General features: G+C 47.0%; 1 long non-coding RNA gene across 1 annotated transcript in view; it reads right to left on the reverse strand.

Annotated features, from left to right (window-relative positions):
* Positions 1–8,747: 8,747 nt before the first annotated feature.
* The window catches only part of LOC134093522 (uncharacterized), a 34,711-nt gene continuing 25,464 nt past the window's right edge, over positions 8,748–17,994 (reverse strand). The window contains exon 3 of the long non-coding RNA XR_009940362.1: positions 8,748–8,770. This is a non-coding gene — a long non-coding RNA (uncharacterized LOC134093522). The remainder of the gene's footprint in view (positions 8,771–17,994) is intronic.

Raw genomic sequence — 17,994 nt, forward strand, 5'->3', positions numbered from 1 at the left:
GACCATTATATGGTGCCCCTGTAAACCGAAAGGTATTTTCGCGTAATGTTGTCCCAGGCAATGGGTTTTAGGGCATCTGAATAAAACATTAATGGCGATTTTTTTCTCCCCCATACCCCCCCCCCCACAACCCTTCTTATCATGGGGGGGCATTTATGAGACACCATCTTATAAAATCTCTTCACTTTCACTGTAAGATCAGCTGGGGTTTCTGTAAGATTGAAGCAAGTCACAGAATCCGGCTCGTCTATCTGAAAGCTGTTTTATGGATGTGTAAACGTATGGAGCCTTCCCGCACCACCTCGCTCGGCTCTCTAACTCAGTGTACCAGGAAGTCATTAAAGGTAGCCCCGCTATCCAGGGAAGTGGGAGGCCAGTCCGGCGACGGAAGTCACATATTTTCTAATTGACCATCCGAGCTGTTTTAAGCCGCGTAATGTGCGCAATCCGATACAGTGTTTGCGAAGCGTTTACTTGTGACCTGTGCTCTGCGGCTCCTTAAGCCAAGCGGTGAGCCGGGGCTGCAGCCGAGTGCCTTTTAAGGCCCGGAGAGCGGGGCCTGCTCCTCCTTATATTACTGATGCTATCTGCGCCGAGGAGCCTGCTGACAAGAGCCCAGGGATCAGAAAATGGCCATAAAGCAGATGGGGAAATTACAGCTCATCCAGAGCGCACGTCCAAATGGCCTGTCTGTTGATGCAGCGGGGCTCGTGGTGTCTTTAAACAGGGATTTAGCCTTCGACCCTTCCCCGCCTCCCTCTCTTCCCCCCCCCCCTCTCTCTCTCTCTCTCTCTCTCTCTCTCTCTCTCTCTCTCTCTCTTTCTCTCTCTCTCTCTCTCTCTCTCTTCTTTCCTCTCCACCCATTCCTCTTGCTAAGAGCCCCACGACCTAACCTGAGCCAGCGATAGGAGTGCAGGGGTGAGAGGATGCCTCCTTGTCTGGCTCTGTTGTTCTAGCATCCAGACAATAGGAAAGAATCCAAAAGCATGACACCCATCTCGGCGAAAGCCCATTACGGCGGCACCCGTCGAAACGATCTAAATAGCAGAGCGTGGAAAACGAATAAGCAACAACAATCGTTCCCCATAGCAGCGCGTCACAAACAGCGGCGCAGACATGTGCGGAGGGACGGAGACGGAAAGTGCATGGCAGCACACCGAGCAGATGACAATGCCACGGCCAATGTGTTTCTCCCTCCCGCTTTTTTTACACTAAGCAGTTCATCAAGGGCTGGATGGATGGAATATCGGACAGAGAGAGAGAGAGAGAGAGAGGGAGGAGAAAGAGAGGGAGGGAGGGAGAGAGAGAGAGAGCGAGAGAGAGAGAGAGAGAGAGAGAGAGAGAGATAGAAAAAAATCATTGTGTATTAATCCCTTAAACCCTTCAGTGATGGCCCCTGACCAGGCCGTCCAGCGCGCATGAGATCCACTAGCCGCCGCTAATCTGCTGGCGGCGGAGGCGTGCTCTGATGAACCCAGAAAGTGGCTCTTGCATTTAACAAACTGTCAACGGCTGGATTATCCAGCTCGCGGCAGTGCAGGGTTCAGGATGTGCACCGTAATCCCGCTGTCTCGGTGACACACGTGCTGGGACCTGCACTCTGTAAACAGCGGCTGCATGAAACAATTGTGCTCACCCACCCAGCCGTGCTGATCTACCCCCCCCCCCCCACCACCACCACCACCCACCACCCTGCACTGCACTGCACTGCACTGCCCGGCCGCCCCCGAGCGGGGGTTGAAGCCACTGATCACTTTATCCTCTCTGCCCCTGTGTACTGTCTGCTGGGGCCCAACAGACAGGCGACAGAATGTTCCGGGACAGTTCCCCTGACTGTCTGCTAGAATTATTTTCTTTTTTTTCCCCATTTATTTTTGTGACCTGTGTTGGAAGCTCGTTTCCACACTTCCACACAAGTTTTTGTTGAACAACTTCCCTGTGCTCGCAAAGCTATTCACCCAAAGATGCAGATGCCATTCAGTGTATACTGTACCTTGTATATTATTGTACTTCTTTGACCAGGTGACTGCATGGATCATGGTCAGAGCAACACAAAGCAAGTTTGGATGTCACTACGCAACCCTGCGTCTTTCTTCCATTCGGTTAGATGACAAGAGAGGAGAGAGAGAGAGAGAGAGAGAGAGAGAGAGAGAGAGAGAGAGAGAGAGAGAGAGAGAGAGAGAGAGAGAGAGAGAGAGAGAGAGAGAGAGAGAGAGAGAGAGCACTCTGTTGCAGACTGTACACTCAAGGTTATGGGTTATAGGTGGTAAGGGTCTTTTTGAGGGGTGCTTGTTCAAAACTCTTTTTGTTTGGAGAACTATAAATGAATTGAAAATCTGACAGAAGTTGGAAATAACTTGATAGGGCCACAAAAAAACCTTTTTCTGACTGAAAGGACTAAACAGTCTTGAAGTGCTTCTAAAAAAACCCAGCCAACAGTGTAACTGCATTTAAAATACAACATCACAGCAAAAAAAACGGTGATAACAAAGAATGTGGCGCTCAAAGCATTTCCCATACAACCAACGGACAAACCTTGAGGAACTCTCTTGAATGCCAAACTATTCCAGTCAACATTCTTTTATTCTTTAAATGTCTTGTTTTGATATTGACGGATATATATTATTATTATATATTTTTTTGGTATTTTAAAAGCTTCATTAAATTAATTCAACATGATAAGTGGCCTAGTCCCATAGCAGAAAGAGAGGAAGTTCAGGGCCACTATGGGAGAAACAGTTGGATAAAAAACACCAAGGTTGCTTTTGAAAGGTCTGGGTGCTGCTCTTCAAATTCATTTAGTCTTGAGAAGAATTGGAGTGAACCGCATTAGTCGGCCTAAGTGGGGAAAATAGTAATAAAACAGCAAGAAAATAAACATTTAATCTATTCATTACTTTGAAAAGTGTGACCTTTGACCCACAGAAACTTTGAGGGGGAGAACTTTCGCCTGTAGTGCTCTTGCCTCAACAATGCAACTTTTTGTTTGTCTCACAGCCACAGATTCACCTAGCCATGCACCGTCTACCCTTTTATTGTGATAAGCCGTGCAAAAATTCCCAAGAAGTAAATAATTATATAAACAGAGTAGGTTTTGGGTCTCTGGGCTCAGTAAAGCTGTAATAGGTAGCTTTGTTGGTGGGCCAGTTGTTCTCTGTATTCTTCTTTCTGACTGAACTGATTCACACAATGGAGAAGAGGGATACACTTTGCTAACTCTTATCAAACTTCCAGTTTAAAACGCAGTCCAAGTTCACTATACACAGAGAAATTCTTGATCTGAGGATGGAACTACCGGTTTTCGATTCCTACAGAGTTTACCTTTTGCAGTTCAGAATTTTCCATAGTGGCTTCTTATTAGGGCAAAATGTCAAAACACGTTTAGGCTTACCTGCAAGCCATTATGAGGAAAACTCAGGAAATATCTGTGTTGTCTGATCATTTTACAAAGGTGTGCGCGTAATAGTACTACATTTTTTACACCAGCAATCAGACAGTGACCTCCGATTACAACTGCCTAATTAGAACAGGTTCGTAACGTCTCTGACAGGAAAACCTTTAATGGCAAAGTTTGTCCGACTTTGTTGCCGGGACAATTGCCTTCCCCCTGTCCGTCCGGCGTTAGTTTGGACAGCTAATTGAGTTCCGTCCCCTGTGCAAAGCGTGGAAGGGAGGTCAAAGAACAGAGATGCATCCTGTCAGGTGGCAGGGGAAAATCCACTTTCTCCGCTCTCTCGCTCTCCTCCGCGTATGCTCTATCTGCCCGTGGCCAGATGTGTGCCAGGAAGTGCAGGCAGGATTTTCCCTCCGCGCGCACACACACACACACACACACACACACACACACACACACACACACACACACACACACACACAGAGGGGGAGAGAGAGAAAGAAAGTGAGAGAGAAAGAAAGTGAGCGAACGAGCAAGTGAGAGAGAGAGAGAGAGAGAGAGAGAGAGAGAGAGAGAGAGAGAGAGAGAGAGAGAGAGAGAGAGTGTATGAGACGATACTGGATGTGACCATAATAAGTATGCTCAGCACATGTTACATCAACAAAGCACATCCCATGACCACGTCCAGCTGGTCCGACGAAAATGTGACATCCTTTAGGGCAATGTTAAGTAGTGTAAGCCATTTGTCTATTCAGGAGAGAGTCTTATGACTTCAGACACTCAGTGCAGGGGCAGACAATCTTTTTTTTTTGTTTCTTTTTTTACTTCACTGATGTTATAATGTTCATAAAGCCATTATACAAAGATTGAAGAAATAATCATATATGTAGTGCGGGCCTGTATTAATTGTGCTTGGGCTTGGCAAAGTGTTATATTCCTGCACCTCTTGAGTTTCTCCAGAACAGTCTAAACTAGAAGCTTTTGTATCTATACATCTTCTATGCACTTAAACCCCATCCCCCAATTCCTCACTCAAACACACACACACACACACACACACACACACACACACACACACATACACAGCGAGCCTTAGTTTGCTCAGGTTGGCTAGGAACCAGACTTTGCTGAAAGAAAAATCTCCCTTTGCTCTGTGGGCTGATAGAGCCCATTGAGCCGGGGACCCCACACAAAGACTAATAGCAATGGGAATCAGCTGAAAATATGTGACATAATCACATTAGTGTCTTAAAGGACACAAAGCGCTTAGTCAACTTCCCTTGATCAAGGCACATCTGGAGAAGCAGGGGACTTGAAGCAACGGGCCTGGCTTTCCCCGGCTAAAATTAAAACAAGCTGTTGTGCCATCGAGCCGGGGCGGCGGTGGAACGAGAAGCATGACACAATAATGGATTGCTCCAGCAACAGAGCAGTAAATGCAGGCCTTGTGAAAAAAGAGGGGATGTATCTTTAAAAAAGGGTTTGGGAATAACGCCCACAGCTTTCCCAGGGAGGTTGAACTCTGACCCGCAGCACCAGGTTTCTAAAGATGGAAATTTGTTGATTTCTTCTCTTTTTTTTTCTGAGACAAAAAAAAAATGTACTGGCGAGGTGCTGAATGGGGTTTTGCAGTATGCTCGGAGAGAAAAAAAAGAAAGAATGGAAAAAAAAGTGTTATGCTGACTGAAAATCTATACCCTAAATGTATAAGGTGTGTGTAAGCCTATGACCACAAGACTCTTTGATGTATGGATGCTTGTACAAAGTCACAACCATGACATTTTCATGTGGATACGTTTTGCTGAATAGTGTGACACCAGCACCTTATGCTGCCAGAACTACAAATCACGACAAGAAATGTAAAGAGCACAATCTATCACACCCCATACAAAATGTGCACAATACCCACTACAGACTAACTACTACATCTTGCTTAAGGAACTATTCCCAAATGCACCATTTCCAATTCTATACATTAAAAGGGTGACAGTCGGTCCAGCAATCATCTCTATCTGTGTCCATTTGAACTCCTTCTACTCTCTCTATCCCTCTCTTTCTTTTTTCTCGCTTTCTTTCTTTTCTCTTAAAGCAAATGCCGTGCAATATTTTCCAGAGGTCCTTCTGCATACATTCTAGCCCCCTTTTTGTCTTCCCCCTGTCCAGAGAACAAAGGCCAGTTTCTGTGTCTGCTCCCAGCCTGCTGTGAGAGAGAGGGCCAGGCCGGCCCATTAACACCCACCTCAACATGCTCCATTCCAGCACAGGGAGCTAATTACAAACACTGGCCGCGCTAAAAACCCTCTTGTAGACGGCAGTCAAAAAGAAAGTGTGAGAGGGAAAGGAGGGAAAAGAGAGGGAGAGAGAGGGAGAGAAAGGGAGAGAGAGGGAAAATACTGACAGAGAGTGAAAGGGGCCCAGGGAGAGGGGAGGAGGAGGAGGAGGAGGAGGAGGAGGAGGAGGAGAAGAGGAGAGCACAGGAGAGTGAGAGGGCTGAAGTGGCTAATGAATCCATAGGAACAGCACTCCACTGACACGTGAGACACTCCCATTCAGCCACAAACGGGACTTAAAGAATGTTCTGCCTTTGTCTCTCCTCTAATTCCTCAAGAAGAGATGTGATGTGAAAGGTGTGTGTGTGTGTGTGTGTGTGTGTGTGTGTGTCTGTGTGTGTGAGAGAGAGAATGTATGCGCATGAGTGTCTAAGTGTGTGCATATGTAGGAGAGAGAGAGAGAGAGAGAGAGAGAGAGAGAGAGATTGTTTGTGTGTGTGTATGTGTGTGTGTGTGTGTGTGTGTGTGTGTGTGTGTGTGTGTGTGTGTGTGTGTGTGTGTGTGTGTGTGCGCGTGAGAGAGAGAGAGAGGGACGGTGCGTGTGTGTGTTTGTGAGATGGCTGCTTCATCTACATCAGTGTTTATCCCTTGAGCTTTAGTGCAATCAATAAAGTGGAAACTAATATAGTGCAAAACTCCAAACCCTTCTTTGAATCTAATTAATCTTCAGGGACATCGTTCATTTATACATTCCCATGAAACCAGAGAGTTGTATTTGCCAAGCCATTCCTGACATTACCCAGCAATGATGACATATGACGCTGTGTAAAGAAAACTTTGTCTATTGAGAGTTTATCATAAATATGCCCTTAATTTGTCCCTCATCTGAGGAAGTGCAAGTATTTATTTAATCTGAGCCAAGTTCTACTGATAACGATCCTTAGATGTTTTTCCACGATGATACTTAATATATTTATTAACATATAGACCAATTCATCAATGTTATTGTGGTGCAAGTTGGACATAATCAAACTTGAAAGACACACAGACACAGACACACACAGACAGACACAGACACAGACACAGACACACAGAAACACACACACACACACACACACACACACACACACACACACACACACACACACACACACACATATACACACACACACACACACACACACACACACACACAGTGTGTGGTCCAGCCTGTCCAGCCTTATCAAGCCTGGATCCCAGAAGATCCTCAGTGTTCTCTGTGCTGCTCGTCCATGTTCACCTCCACACATGTTTACGGAGGCCGTGTAGTTGTGCAGTGTTTTTCTTTTGCGCTCTAAGGAAACCACATGGCCACAATCCAGACCTGATCTCTCTCTCCCTCCCTCCCTCCCTCTCTATCTCCCTCCCTCTTTCTCTCGCTCTCCCTCTCTCTCTCTCTCTCCCTCCCTCTCTCTTTCTGTCTCCCTCTCTCTCCCTCTCTCTCTCTCTGAGCCCTCTCTTCCTCCCCCCTCTGCTCCCCCAGTCTGATAAGATCTGGTGTCTTTACCCTCAGGCTCACGAGGCACTTGTTGGACAGATAAAAACGGAGGGAGCTGGAGCTGAATCATGATTCAAAACAGTTGTTCGCTCACCGCAAGGATTTCAAGGGAGGTTATTTATTTTATTCCCTTTTACATAGGCTGCTTTGTTGCACAAAACCGCCGCTAAGCCGAACAAATTTGTCGGGTCATGTTTTTCAGGGATGAAATAAAGTAGGAAAAAAAAATCTGATTATAGGAGCCATGTCTGATTATGTCAGTAGATTGTTTCTACTGAGGATACAAATCAGGTGTGATGTCTAATTGACAACACAAATGTGAATCAGCTGCATTACTTAAACAGCATGTCTGTCCTTTTTTTTTTGGAAGTAACATTCAAGAATCCAGAGTTTCACTTCACTCCTAAACTTACCCCTCCACCCACACCTCACACCCCACACCCCTGCCCCCACAGATCCAGCCCGAGGCATGCACAAGTGAACATGCCCACTTTCACTTGAGCTGTGGTTACAGCAGTAGCTCCCATATGTAATTTGGCCTAATCAAGTCCTGTGAGTAGACGCCTGGAGCACCGAGATTGGCCTGATCTCAAAGTGCACCATCAGCCACAAATTACAGGCTTTGATTTTGGGTTAACTGTGTGCCACTCCTGGAAGAATAACAGTGACAGTCCTAATGTGGATGTAGTTAGGCACCTGTAATAGAACCCAACCAGAAGACATATGCTTTCCACACGGCAAATCATTGAAAGAGGCCTGCCCCTAGGACACAGGAATCCACAACACGCAAGGAACTTCAAAAATACATAAAGGAAATACTTTACCTTTTTGTTTGGGTGTAATAGTTTTAGTTCACCGTGTGATATTTTTCAGTGTGGTGAAATGCATATTCTAAGTGCAGAGCTGGCGTGACATACAGTAGTTCATGTGAAAAGGTGTCCATTTTGCACTCAGAGTATTGTTTTGGAAATAGTGGGCTCTGTGAGTAAACACAGCCATCATTGACATAATAACACGATGGATATGGTGGATGGCGAGCCAGTAGGTCTGTGTGTTGTGTTTACATTTGGGTTTGTGTACCTTTCACTAAACGGCAATCCCCTTTCAAAATGCCCAATTACAGGATACAGACAAAACACACGCAGCACTTTCTAAATGCTAAATAGATCTATATATCATGCCATTGTGCTATTCAATATTCGTCTAACTACATTATCACGGCATATTCACGAGGACAGCAATAATCCAGCGGTTTGCCACAATTATTCTCGTGGTGCCACACATGTCCCATCACATCCCAGAACAAACCCCAACTGTTAATTTACACCTTCGTGTCGCACAGTTGACAACAACCAACAATGCGCTGAGATGCGTCAAGAGAATACAAGTCGGTTTGTGGCAGCTCAGTTGTGGTGTTGATGTATTAACCCCTGTCACAGTGCGAGATGTATTGGCTGGGGCAAACCCTTGAAAGTATGTAGACCTCAATGTCATGCTTGTAATAATATGCAGCATTCCTTACCAATGTACTGCTCGAGAAAAGCCATTCTGTTCCAACATGTGTTGATCCTGTCAACCCAGGGAAAGCAGAGAACAGGGGGAGGGAGAGAGGGAGAGAGAGAGAGAGAGAGAGAGAGAGAGAGAGAGAGAGAATTAATGTTTCATTTATATTTCTATCACTCACACCTACTGTAGTTTATATTCTTTCCTCAGCTGATGCATTATACAATGGCATTACTTTGAAATGATTGATGACCACCAGATTTACACATTTTTTCGCCATCACATTTATTTTTATGTCTGTTGTGCATAACACAGGAGAGCAGCAGATACATATCATTGCCCAGAAAAACCCCTATGTACAACAAAAGGCACGGCTGAGCAGACGCCACGTGCTTCTGCACCCGGGGCACGCCAGGTGAAGGGTTCACAGAAACGTAACACCTGGAAATGGAACCTGTTTGTCTCAGGTAAATAAATAATAATAAAAAAACACACATTCGGTAAACAAATCTGCACCTTATCCTCTGCAACTTGTGCTTTTATCAACTGTCAGCAGACTGCAGCTGGTACAGAAATGGACACGCCGGGGTGCAAAAGTCCCTTTAAATGAGATCTAAATTCCACAATTTTCCCTTCTTTTTCCATGAAAAGAAATAAGGCCTAAAAATGTTTTATGTCAGCTGGCAAAAGGGTTGATTGCAGGTCTTGTTTGGCAGGTGAATGGGCATTGCACACAGCCAGTGGCTGTGTGAGTATGTCTTTGAGTGTGTGTGTGTGTGTGTGTGTTTGTGTGTGTGTGTGTATGTATGTGTGTGTGTGTGTGTCTGAATGTGTGTGTGCGTGAGTGGCATTAAGAAAGCCCTGGCACTCGATCTCTGCCAGAGGGCTACAGCCACTTTTAGGGCCTTGCTGGCTGCGGTGGTAACTCTTTTTTTCCCGTCATTCTTTCTTTCTTTCTTCCTTTCTTTCTTTCTCTTTCTTTCATTCTTTCCTTTCCACACCCCTACCCCAGTCCCAGCCCTGTCCACCCTCAGCGTAGCCTCTGAACTTGGGCGCGTGCCACTGTGCCCACGTCATAAAGCGCGGCGGGCGCAGACACTTTCCATGCCCGCGCTGACACCTCGGCCTCCTAAATATACCTCTCGCTAACGCGCCCCGCGCTGGTGCCCAGCCGGCACCGGGCACAGCGGACCAGGGAGGGAGGAGGGAGCAAAGCCCCGCGCTGGCATTTACTCCACCACCACCGCCACCATCCCCCCACCTCCCCACCTACACACACACACACACACACCCACCCCTGAGCTGAGGGGGTCCCGCCGTGCTCCGTTGCTAGTGGGCACGGCCCTTTGCACGGCGAGTCGACCGGCTGGCCGCGGCTCGGCTGGCACAGCGTGTGCCAGGTCCCAGGTTCACGCCGCTACAGCGCGGGCATCCTGCCAGCAGCCGGGGGTGCCTCCCGCTGTTTAACGACAATAAATTTACTGCCTCGCTCCATATTGCTGTTCTATTGTGTAAACAAGGTTAATGTCCCCTCTAATTGAGCACCTGGTGACAGAATGTGACCTTGCGCGGATGGACCCCCCTTCTACCTGGGCTGCGGCAGGACGGGGCAGGGTAGGGATCAGTGGCCTGCTTGAGGGAGGTATGTGCTGCTGACAGGACAAAGCTGAGAGGGGTGGAAGGCCCCGGGCCTCTGGGCGAAACGTCTTAATAGACTCAAATTGGAAGGGGAGTTTTGTCTGAGCAGCGCTGGATTTTATTCACTTGTGGTTATACATAGTGCTCTGTCAATTGCTTGTTATGTAAAATAGGTCATTTAAGGCTAAAAGACACAGTTAGTCACATAAACACACAAACCACTTCACATGGGACTTGAACGTCACATTTCCAAATGCAACAGGTAAAATCACCTATTCAAACTATAAGCCTCTAAGGTATAGGATGCAAATTGGTTATCCAACATTTCATTCCATACTATATTGTCACTTTCCAAGTTCTGATCAGTGCAATGACAAACAACTTCATAGCCTCCAAATGCAGCACTAAAAAAAGAAAAAACTGAAAACTTATTTAATGTATAGCCCATATATGTGCAATGTAGACCCAGCTTTTTTGTCACAAGATGAGGTGAAACACATTTTTAAGGGAAGACAGCAGGCACTTTGTAGACAATGCCTGGAGCTGAGACACTCCCCACCACCACCACCATCACCACCACCACACACACCCATTTGTATTCCTAATTTCATCTTGCTTTGGGGGTCTCCTATATTCTTTAAGTCTTAAAAAATGTAAAGCTCTTTCATCTGCACCTCAGAAAGGGGGGATTGTGTCTAATTGAGCACTGTAGCAGCGTAATTGGGCCCGAGGACCTATCCACATGGAGAGGGCGACCCCGCTAACCCGGCCCTGAAAAAGAGACAAAGCCGGGGGGAGGAGTAATGCGAGTTAAGGGATTCTCACTAGCTCTTGTGAGAGCTTGTTTCACACACACCGCCCAAAGTGGGGCTTAATAACTTAACGCGCTGGTGTGTTTTCGCTCTTGAGAGAGTCTTTCTCTTGGGGACCCTGGGACATTCTCCCATACCCCCCCTCCCCCATCCACCCCCCTCCACCACCACCACCGCTACCACCACCCTAAGCACCCCAAGCAACCCCGGTAAGGACCCTTAAAACACTCTGACCAAACACATTAGGGGAGGCATGCATATGCGCACACACACGGAAACATGTGCACAGGCACGCATGACACACTCTCTCTCTCACACACACTCTCACTCACACACACACACCCACACACACACAGAACACCTACACCCACACACACCCATTCAACCACCCACACACTCACACACATATGCACTCAGACAGAGAGAGACAAAAAAACAGTTTATGCCATTCAGTGTGAAAAAGAGATACTTGAGAACTCTAGAGGACACTTTTGTTCCTAAGGTACAGCATAGTAATATTACTTTGTGGGAAAGACACAGCCCTCCATTTTATAGCACACTCTCGAGTGAACTGCTTCATCACAACAATACATTGGTCTTCTTAAACAGTTGGTAAAGTGGAGTGGTTGTGTGTGTGTGTGTGTGTGTGTCTACATGTTTTTTTTTTAGTAGTTTTCCTTTACCCAATCTAGATTTATTTTGTTGGCAAACATGCGAGATCACCTCCATCTCTGGTGGGTCACGGGTGACTGGAAGGTTCCAGAATATGAGGGTATTAGCCTGTTTCCTGGCATGTTGTATACACAAAACTGACACTTTTAGTTTGCGTCCTGGAAAGAGTGTGACGTTTGACATCTCGTCTCTCACAAGACTTCGAGCCCTGCTCTCCTGCACAGACCCATGAGCAGTGTGGCTTTATGAGGCTGCTGGGCGGTTGGGAATGCACAGAACACACAGCAAACCCAATGCCCATCATGAAATTACACATAGATGTGGCCCAATGCAACAGTAGTGATTTCCATAAAGTGAGTGAATCCAGTTAAGATAATTAAATAATATGGAAAACTGCTAAACAAATTATGGACCCTATGGGACTCTTCTATATCTCCCCCCCACACACACACACACACACTCGCACCCACATACACACCCACACCCACAACCCTGCCTGTCATCTCGAGCTTGACAGAATCCAACAATTCGGGTTGGGATCACTTTGGGTTAAAGTCAGCCACTTCCTGTTCAGCAGTGATGGTGTTTATCTGCTTGTCTGCTTGACAACACAATGCACACAAGCTATTTGAGGCCATAAATTGAGAATGCAAAACAAAACTGTTTATCAAACAGTCTCTACATGAAATACTGGGTGCTCACATTATATCTAATCTTGACAATAATGGTAACATGCCTTGGCAATCTAGTTAACTACAGGTGTTGTTAGTATCTGTATGATTTAAGAACTGCAGGTGACATAAGGCGTGAGGTGTGAATGTGTAGAAAACAAGCTGTAACCATGGTAGTCACAATGGCTTGACAGGGTAATGCATAGTGCTTCAGCGGGCATTATCTGGGTCAGTCGTAGGCCAGGTTTCAACATAAAAAAAAACAAAATGCCTGCTGGGTCTGGGTCAAACTCACTTACAACTCTCAAAGACTCGAGTCGAGTTCAGACAGAACTACGGTATGCACGATCGCACACAAACACAGACTATGAAAACGCAAACTAACGTAAAGCTTGCACAAACACACAATAGACATTATGACCCCCCCACACACACACACATAAGACACACAGAGCAACATGCATGCATATTCAGCCAGACATATCACACACCAACACAGTAACACACACACACACACACACACACACATATGCACACGCACTCACACAATACACACACTCTTCTCTCAAAAGGACACGCCATCCTGCCCTTAGCTCCACCCGCTCCTCCAGCCAAACCCTCAGCTCCAGCACTGCAGGCAGCTCTCTCCACCACCACTAACCCACCCCACCCCCAGCACCACCCATGCCCTCCCTCCACTCCCCTGGCCGGTGGCAGGCCCCCTTGATGACAGCTCCACACCAGCTGCCCTGTAGTTCCTGTCTGGCCTTCCCACTCTCTCCCTCTCTCCCTCTCTCTCTCTCTCTCTCTCTCTCTCTCTCTCTCTCTCTCTCTCTCTCTCTCTCTCTCTCTCTCTCTCTCTCTCTCTCTCTCTCTCTCTCTCTCTGTTTCTTTTTTTTTTTTACTGCGCCAGTGCTGATGACAGGAGCTCCGAGTGATTACAAGCAACAGGCCCTCTGTGCGGCGTGGCCCGAGCTACCTGCCAGCCTGCCGCAAGCAGACGCTCATTAATTTCAGCAGTCAGCCGCGGCGGACGGCTGCCTACACGCTCGCTCACTCCCACCAGGGCTCTGGACGCTCAGCCAGAGTCCTTTAAGGACACACCGGGGGCCACGGGGATGACGTCCTCTCTGAGGGGTTGGAGTGTGTGAGTCCGTGTGTGTGTGTGTGTATGAGTCTGTGTGTGAGTCTGTGTGTATGAGTGTGTGTGTGTGTGTGTGTGTGTGTGAGAGAGAGAGAGTGTGTGTGGGGGGGGGGCTTGGCAGCAGATAGAGTGTGCTCTTTTTTTATGAGGCATGTTCTTCTGTCACAATAAAGCTGACAGTTAAGACAGGACTGTGGTGGAACATAAATGTTGACAGGGTTGACATGCATACGTGGTGTCTGAGGTGTGCAGGTGAAGAAGTCGTCAGTTTTGATTTTAAGCTTTTCTTTAAAAAAAAAAAAATGTGTTATTGTTTATGATCTGAGGCATTCATAGCCTACAAGCATATGTCCTGCAGGCCTTTGGCCTCTGGGAAGACACGGCCACCATCCTTTATTTATGGGGTCAGACGATAAATAAGTCATGGGTCTAAAAAAAGGGATTTGGGTCAGAGCGTGCCTTTTATGAGTGGGTGCGCAGTTAAAATTTCAACAGCTGGCAGAGACAGACATCTCAGAGAACAACTGACTCTCAGACGGATCTGGCCCAGGGCTGGCGTGTGGTCGGCCATCCTGCACCTCTCCCGGGCCAGATCCGGCTCAGATCCGGCCCGGACTCAGGTGCTATGTAGTCAGGGGCTAAGAATAGCTGTGGTGGGGTGGGGGAAGCCGAAAGGTAAACAATACTCTTTCCCAGCTCTGAGGTAGCGACGCTGATCTGATGGAGACTGTGGTAGTGGTGGCGGTAGTGGTTATGGCTCACTTTAAAAGCAAAGCCTAAGGTTATGGCTAAAAGCACAACATGGAATCCAAAGCGAGGACACAAGAACCTATTGGCTTCTTCCATGTCACTGAGAGGAAGGAGCTTTTTCCCCAGACTCCATGTTAGAAAGAGTGATCTTATTGTGTGAAGAGGGAGAGCAACCCTTGGCAGCACAGAGAATGTGTGTGAGTGTGTGTGTGTGTGTGTGTGTGTGTGTGTTTCTGCTAGGTTATTCTGGGACACACTGTGGTTTCCATCAATTAAAAAGAGGGCATGTCCCCACTGTGTGTGCTGTACAATTTTTTTTTTGTTAAACATCTTGCACTTTCTTGTCCCCCCCCCCGGAACCACATATGGCGACATGCACATAAAAGGGAGACACGGTAGAACATTTGTTATAATAACTCTTTGTCTGCCCTCGACGTATCCTCGAAATATCAAATGGCACTCTATTGATGATGAACTGTGTGTCAACCCTGGGATCGAGGCCAAATATTTCTCAAAGGTCATAGATTTGCTCTGTCTAAATTCCCCTTGCTTTTTGGCTCACATACAAATAGTGTACAGTTACTCTTCCCGAGTGTGCAGTGTAATGAAATGAGGCCTGGTGTCTCCTGAGACTGACCCTGAGGAATTGATTTAATGCACCAAAACAAATATGACACTGTGAACTCTGAACCCCGTGCAATGCTAAGTGGTAAGATAGTTTCCAATGGCATCTTTCTGGGCTTATGGACTTTGATTGGCGAAAGTTGCACGCACGCACACGCACGCACACACACGCACACACACACACACACACACACACACAACAAGCATGTCCGTTCCAATACCAAGAAAAGCGATGCCAGAAATAAACACAACGGAGCACAAATAAAAACATGAACTACGTGTGAACCTGACGAGATATTTATGCTATCAGCTACAGTAGATTACAAACGTGTTTAATAACAGTTCACCGCGGGGTTGAGAAAACAACCGTGGCCATCGTTTACGGATGGAAAAATTATTGGAAAAAAAAAAAAAAAACAATACAAGAAATCTATGTAATGCATATACAAGCGCTATCTGTTCAACCATTAAAAACACGGACATCATAGATACTCCAGAATCTTGGCAGCTCCGAGATCTGCTCGATAAGAGAATATGTGTGTGTTGGGGGAAAAACCCACGAGATCAGCGTGGCAGCCCCCTGCTTCCTCTCTGGACGCGGCTCACAGATCTGTGTGTCTGGTGGTGTCCGTGTCCTCCGGGCGGGCCGGCCGTGCGGTGGAGGGCCCGGCGGTGGCCAGCGGTTAAACCACAGTAGCAGAAAGGTTAATACACTCAGCACATGTTGGCTCGTACAACAGGTGGTGCGGGGTGCCTCGGCGGCGCGCAGCATTCCAGCCACTCCGTGCCGGTGGCCCCTGGTATTGCGGGATTTGCGCCGCCCTTCCATTCCCTTCCCCACCCCTTCCCCTCGCAGCCACACAGGCCTGACTGACAAGCTAATCGTTGGGCTGGGATCCCCTCAGCTATTGATTCCCCTGCAACACAACACCTCCCAGTCAATGAAACTGCAATATAATGCTTGAGCTGCGAAGAAAAGGGGAGGATTAGCGTGTTGAGCAACTGGAAGAAATTTGCTGCTGCTGCTGCTGCTGCAGCCGCCTCCACCGCCTCCTCCTCCTCCTCCTTCTTCTTCTCCCCAACCTCCTTCTCCTCCTCCTCCTCCTCCACCACCTCCTCCTCCTCCTCCTCCACCCTCACCACCACCACTCCGCCACTCGTTCTGTTTGCTCCTCCTCACAGCTGTCGGTAGGTAGAAACAGAGCGGCACAAATAAAAGCGTGGGGGGGAAAAATGTGTCTCAGGGGGAAGCGGCTCAGAAAGGCAGGTTATTAAAAGCCACAAAGCGGAGCCCATGCTGGGCCGGGAGAAACAGGCCGAGCGGAGGGAAGGCACATCTGAAAAGAAGGGGGTCTGCTTTCTAAATTGTCCTAATCCTCCGAGTGTTTTATTTCCCTGGGTTTTGTAGGTTAGCAACGACGTCAGGCCTAAGCCTCTCGGATGTGTGTCGCCCAACACTTCACCCCGCACAACACTCCGCTGGCTGGCTGTGAAGGGGCCGGCTTCTGTGCGTCGGCAGCGCAAGCACACCGCAAAAGCCCGACATCTTATGAAATAATGATGATCTTAAAAGAAACTCACAGTTCGTAAAAAAACATACCCTCTTACATCGCTGCTTTAATAATGAAATAGACAACAGATGTTTGAAAGACACCTTGCATATACACACACACATACACACACACACACACACACACACACACACACACACACAGAGTGGGGAGAGAAACATGAATCACACAACTTTATATATTTTAACTTTCGGTAAAATATCTCAAATCAGGATTGAGGATTTAAAGCATTCTAGGATTTAAGGCGAACAATCTGTCCCACTGACATTGCCATTTTAAAAACAGAGATGTACTGTAACAAAGACAACCGCAGTCTAGCTCAGGAAGCAAATCCAGAACATTGCACAACTTTTCACTGGTCTGTTGTGGACTAAATCATAAGGGGGTTAACATGTTGCAGCCTACCAAAGGCAGAGGCAGAAATGAACCTCTAACTAACAACTCTTAAGTAAAATTGTCATAACCATGAGATGGACCATCTTCATAGCAACGTGTGTCTCCTATCTGTTCGACATGCATCTGTGGCTTTAAAAGACGGCTAGATACTCTGTTTGGTCACAGCCCCTCAAAAAGAGCGCTACTAATTATTGATCCGAACAGAGTCGCACAGTAACAAGTGGGCATCGTGACAGCAATTAGTAATATTACGGTTTCAGTTCCACTCGCTCGACAATCCAATTTCCACGCTGTTTGCACACTTAATTAAAACAAATCTGTTACATATAGCACTGTAAGTCAATGCGACCGGGGAAGATAAAAAATCAATATTTTTGGTCAGCAATGCCATAGGGAGCCACTTGAACACTTGAATATTGACGACAATTACCCTGCCACTAAACTGCTATCCCTCCCTGAAGGGAAAGGGGTGAATTATAGTTACATTTGAAGTACCACTTCGCTGGAATTTTCCTCCCTAAAAAGGACTTTCGGCTAAGATAATAAAACAAGTTGATACTTTAGGGAGGGGAAAGAGAGCCGTTAACATTTTATTAAGTTTTAAAACGCGGCACCAAACACATGACCTTTTAGCCTCCCTCCCTCGGGTTCTTCTCTGTAATACTCCAACAATTTTAAAACTTCAACTATCAGCTTGGCTCCCCCTGGGCCGTGTTTTATGTGTCGAAACGGCGAGCGGCCCTCGAACCGCGAGACTTCCTGACCTATTAACTAAATGTATGGTCGATGAGTTCACCAGAAACTCTCCTGAGCTGATTGCCATGCTCACGTTTTAAGAATGCAGGCTTTGGAATGGTATGCTGTCCATGGCAGACTTCAACAGTGTTATTGTTGCACTTGGCCTATTAAACATTATGTTGTCGCAAAGTTACAGTGTGTTAGTTCGCCCCTCCATGGAGGGGGGCATTCTCAGTTTAAACTGATCCCTTAGAGAACAGCCCCTCCAAAGAGC

This window comes from Sardina pilchardus, chromosome 10 (assembly GCF_963854185.1).
Source record: "Sardina pilchardus chromosome 10, fSarPil1.1, whole genome shotgun sequence".
Lineage (NCBI taxonomy): Eukaryota > Metazoa > Chordata > Actinopteri > Clupeiformes > Clupeidae > Sardina > Sardina pilchardus.